Consider the following 5239-nt stretch of genomic DNA (forward strand, 5'->3'; position numbering starts at 1 on the left):
TGAGCTCATTAGAGTCTGAGGTTTGGTGGAAAACAATGCAGTCTGCAGTCACATTGAGGACAAGATTATCCCTCTGTTTGTCTGAGCCTTGGGAGAGATAAGAGCTCTCCAGTGGCTTGGCTGCTTTGCTTTTCTGATCTTCAGCTTGAACCCCAATATCTGTCTCTGCGCTTTTATTATTCATGCTACAGGCGAATAAAGTTTTATATATAATATAAAAAGGTAATAATTTAGGGACAGCAAACAGGAATGTGGTAGTAGGGATGAAGTCAGAAAAATGATGCTGGGTAGAGACAGTGTCTGCCAGTATTATGCAAAGATATTTCACACGCTCTTAAGCATCTTTACTTTCTTTCTTTATTTTAATAATGGAGAGAGGCAGTAAATAACTAGGGATACATACTATTTTTATTTGCACCAAGAGGTTATAAACAATTATTGTAAAAACATTTTGAAAGTTATTGCTCTCCAAGTTTTTCATGCAGACTGGGGCTAAGTTGAATTAAAAATTATTCTAAAGTCATCATGAAAACAATATGACTCGAAGTGAATTGTTTCAGATATGGATGAAAGTACTCATTGGCTTATGATGCTATATACAGCAAAAATTGTTGTTTAGGATTGGACAAGTATGCATCCTCAGACAAACAATACTCATTGATAGCTACCTAACTGAAGGTCTGGATACTGAAGTGACGGGCATCCCAGTCAGTCCCTCCTGTGCGGATGATGGCAGATACGCAGATATGCTCAAGGGAAGAGATTCCCTGGACATTCGCAGAAGATGCCAAAGTTCTGTTTATTGCAAGGTAGCAGTGTTTTCTAGCTGGAAGAGGGCCATGCAAAGTAGGCCCTTTTGTAGAGTTCCAGGCAGAGTTGGCCCCTGGGAATTGGGTAGAATTTCACCAGATGGAGAAGGAGCTATGTATGAGTCATTGGTGCCTCAGGGCCATGGAAAAGCAAGTCACTGAGTTTGGATGGAAGAGCAAGTATTGTGATGTTATTGGAACACTCGGCTATTTAAAGTGCTGCAATAAATGAACTCAGAAACTGGGTAGATGGCTAACCCGTGCAAGGTGCTAGCCGATACTCTCAGAGAGTGAGGTTTCCCAAAGGCTGTGGGGAATCGTCCTGTCAGAGAAGTGATCTGATTATGTTTTTAGGTAGTGGCTAAGGGCCACATGGAGATGCTGAAGAGTTGTCAGGAAAGACAGACACAGGCTGTTCAGTAAGACAGCAGAGGTAGGAATAGAAATAAAAGTCTAACTATGAAAAGTGTCACAGAGGATGCATAGCCAACACTGACTCTTAATTGGATGTTGTAGAAATGCAGTGTGGTCTTCCAATATCGTTTTCTCTTCTGCATGTGTTGCTAGAGCTGTCCTATGAATGTGTCTAGGTGGCTGAAGCAACTGGGCTTATCAAATACAAACGTAAGGTGCCAGCAGGGATGATTCCTTTTAAAGGCTGGGAAGGAAGAACCTATTCCAAAGCTTTCTCCTAACTTTGGGAATAAATCTTTGACCTTGGACTCCTTGATTTGCCGTCAGTTCAGTCTCTGCTCCTGTGTTCACGTGATGCTCACTCTGGAGTTTTTTTTTTTCTGTACCCAGTGAGATTGGGTTAGGAGTTCACCCTACTCCAATAGAACACCTCCTTAAGTAATTATAACTGTGAAAATCTTATTACCAAATAAGGTCACCTTTGGGGGCATCAGCAATTGGAACTTTGACATAGCCCTTTGAGGGACACCATTCAAGGTTCAGTGTTTGCCTTATGATTTCATGGATTCCTGGTTTGGGCTTGGGCCTCTGTCTATCTAGAACAGAGACTTGTTTTCTCATCTAGGGTGAACGAAGGCTGGTGAGGCCAAGGTGGGAGTTGTATGTGGCATCTTCCTTGGCTAACTTTCCTTAAAGAACAGTGTACCACCACACATTTCCCCCCTCTGCTTTGATCTTTTGGCCAGCATTAGTTCACATGGTCACAGATGAAAAAAATGAGCTTCCATCTTGGGTGATCCATTTTTACGTTCCCCCTCTTCTTGTATCAGGGAGTTGGATTGTCAACTGTACTCGTGTTACTCTTAACTCTTGCAAATGAGGGGGGGCTGTTGAAGCTGGAGGAGGATGGCAGGGTTCTGATAACATCCCGAGTCTGAGGTTAAAGGCGTGCTCTCTCAACAGGCTGACCCAGACATTCTGAACTGTGGGTTACTGACTGCCACCAGCACATCGGTGCACTCTTATTTTGTCTGGTAGAATGCCATGGCTCGGGGTATGTTTCCACCCATCTGAAACTCACGTTGAAATCCCATTGTCCTTGTGTTATTGTTGGGAGTGGGGCTCTTAAGAGGTGGTGTGGTCACTTGAATAAGAATGCCTCCCATAGGCTCAGATGTTTGAAGACTTGGTCCAAAACTGGTGGCCCTGTTTGGGAAGGTTTAAGAGATGCGTTCTTGCTGAATGAAGTCTGTCACTCGGGATAGGCTTTGAGAATTTAAAGACTCTCACCTTTCCCAGTGTGTCCCCTCTTCAGGCTTGTGGTTCAAGATGTGAACCCTCAACCTTTGCTCCAATCACCATGCCTGCTGCCTGCTGCTTTTGCTCTGCCACCATGGGCTCTTAAACCCTCGGGAACTATAAGCCAAACAAACTTTTCCTTCTGTAGGTTGCCTTGGTCATGGTGCTTTATCCCAGCAACTGAAAAGCAGCTAATACAGGTGGTTAGGGCATAACACAGGCTTAATGGCTTTCACATGGAAAAGCATTTGTTACCGCAGAAATGAATGCCACATTTCTTCCAAATGGGGTTGCCTGTAAAAAAGCATGAGATTCTCAACAGAAACTGACTTATTGCTTATGTAATAAAGAATATTACATATTGTGATACTTGCTGGGTCTCTGAGGAGTCTACATTTAAGACATTGAAATGAGTTTTTGTTTCATTTTGTTTTATGTTTACCTCTTAGTTAAATTGATTTCTAAGTGGTCAGGAAAAGGACAAAATATCAACGTGATTTTGTTTGATGTCTTCACGCACATATACTTCGTGTGATCAGATTAAACATAGCTGTCTTGTTAAGCACCCATCACTTATTTATGGTTGAAATATGCAAAGTCCTTTAAGTATTTATTCAACTTTTAGCAGGCTGAAAGGATTTCCTGGCAGGGATGTTTTATTTTTTTATATTACTTGGAGTAATAGTTCTGGTCCCAAGTTCTATATATTCCACTTACTGATATAAAACTGCAGTTTCTGTGATGCTCATGGTCAGGGTATTTAGCTAGAATCACTCTTTTTTATTTAATTTAAATTTATTTCTTTTTAAAACAATCTTTTCTTATTTTACATATCTGTTCCAGTTCCCACTCCCTCCACGTTCCCCTCTTTCCACCCCTTATCTACTCCTCAGAGAGGGTAAGGCTTCCCACGGGGAGTCAACAAAGCCCAGCACATCACTTTGGGGCAGGACCAAGGCCCTCACCACGGTATCTAAGCTGAGTAAGGTTTCCCTCCAAAGAGAATGGGCTCCAAAATGCCAAGTCAAGCACTAGGGATTAATCCTGGTCCAACCGCCAGTGGTTCCACAGACTGCCCCAGCCATGCAGTTGTCACCCATATTCAGAGGACCTCCTTTGATCCTATGTTGGTTCCCTCACTGTCAGTATGGAGTCAATGTGTTCCCCTTAGCTCAGGTAAGCCGTTTCAGTGAGTATCCCCATCACGGTCTTGACCCCTTTGCTCATATTATTGCTCCTCCCTTTCTTCAACTGGACTCTGGGAGCTCAGCCCAGTGTTCCGTTGTGAATCTCTGCGTCTGTTTCCATCCAGTTGCTGAATGAAGTTTCAATGATGGCAGTTAATGTAGTCATCAATCTGATCACAGGGGAAGGCCAGTTCAGGCACCCTCTCTACTATGGCTTAGGATCTTAGCTGGGGTCATCCTTGTGGATTCCTGGGAATTTCCCTAGTGCCAGGTTTCTTGTTAGCATCACTCTTACTCTAGAACGCTTTAGGAGATGTCTTTTTTTTATCACTCATTACCATCCACTCAAGCAGCTTCTAAAGATGTGCCTTTCTCCTAGCAGCGTCACCCTGGGAACACATATCTGTTACCATATGACCCTTACCTCACCGTGTCTCCAGGGATACTGTAGCGTAAGAGACTCACATTCCAGGGTCCTCGGGATCTGTCTGGCTGCCTCTACCACAGCAGCAGAACTCAGGAACGCTGCAGAGAGTACTATTTCTGGGGAGGAAACAGTGCAGCCAGCAGATGCCGTTTCTGGATCTCCAGTAAGCCCTCCAGATGGGTTGCTGAAGGCAGGAAGTCTGCCTCCTGAGTCTCCAGGAGAGGTTGTCAGATCGCATGGATTAAGCGGCAAGTCTCTCTAAAAGACGTGGGTTTGGAGTGTAGCCTTTCCAGTAGAGCGGGAAGCACTGGCCAAGGCAGGGTCAGCAGCAGAAGTGAGGGGGCGGTTTCCAATCCCCTCAAAGCCTTCAGTGACTCATCACTCGCCCACACAAAACTGCTTTGTCTGTAGCTTTGCAACGGGCCTCCATAGAGTTCTTTAGAAATCTCATGCCCTCACAGAGGTCTCTCTAGCAGGCAGTTCGTTTGTAGGTCGCAAGTCTACTCTAGCCAGCAATGTCAGTGCAAGCAGAAGTACTTGTTAGGAACAGGAGCAAAATCATTTTGGGTGACTGGGAATAATGTCACGCTTGTAAGATGTGTGAGGGAGCCAACCAGAGGCAAGCTCTGATAGAAGTCAAACTTAAGGCAGGGTCTGATGTGGCTCCGATAGGTTTATGAATCAACCCTAAACTGTGAACCCTGAGAGTGCAAAGCTAATGCCTACTGGGACAATGCAAAACAAAAACAAACCAACAAACAAAATGGGGATTTTGGAGGTTGTCTCGGGCTCACACTGGTCTGCTCCTGAGACACCGCCATCGCGAGCCTCGGTGCCGTCCCCATCAACAAAGGGACTTTGAGACTGGCTGTTGGGTGACTTTGACTCCAGCAATCATCACGTTTTTTTCTGGCACGGTTCCTGAGTTTACACATGCCACTGGCTGATGCTCTCAGGGACCTTCTGGAACTCCCAGCAGTGTCATCCTCTTGGCTCGCCTCGGCTGAAGCACTGAGATTGTTGCTCCCTTAAGCGCTCTCATGAGAGAGGATTCCCCAGCGAAGCCTGCAGTATTTCCTGCCCCGGATTCCCGCTTGGTGAGA

The 5239-nt window shown here is 44.9% G+C and overlaps 1 long non-coding RNA gene across 1 annotated transcript; it reads right to left on the reverse strand.

The window, feature by feature from the left end:
• Positions 1–334: 334 nt before the first annotated feature.
• LOC146895817 (uncharacterized) lies at positions 335–5239 on the reverse strand. The gene is made up of 2 exons (XR_015001616.2): positions 4134–5239; positions 335–2816 (listed from the first exon to the last, which is right to left on the reverse strand). It is a non-coding gene; the product is annotated as an uncharacterized LOC146895817 (long non-coding RNA).

This window comes from Myodes glareolus, chromosome 1 (genome assembly GCF_982192425.1).
Source record: "Myodes glareolus chromosome 1, mMyoGla1.1, whole genome shotgun sequence".
In the NCBI taxonomy this organism is placed as follows: domain Eukaryota; kingdom Metazoa; phylum Chordata; class Mammalia; order Rodentia; family Cricetidae; genus Myodes; species Myodes glareolus.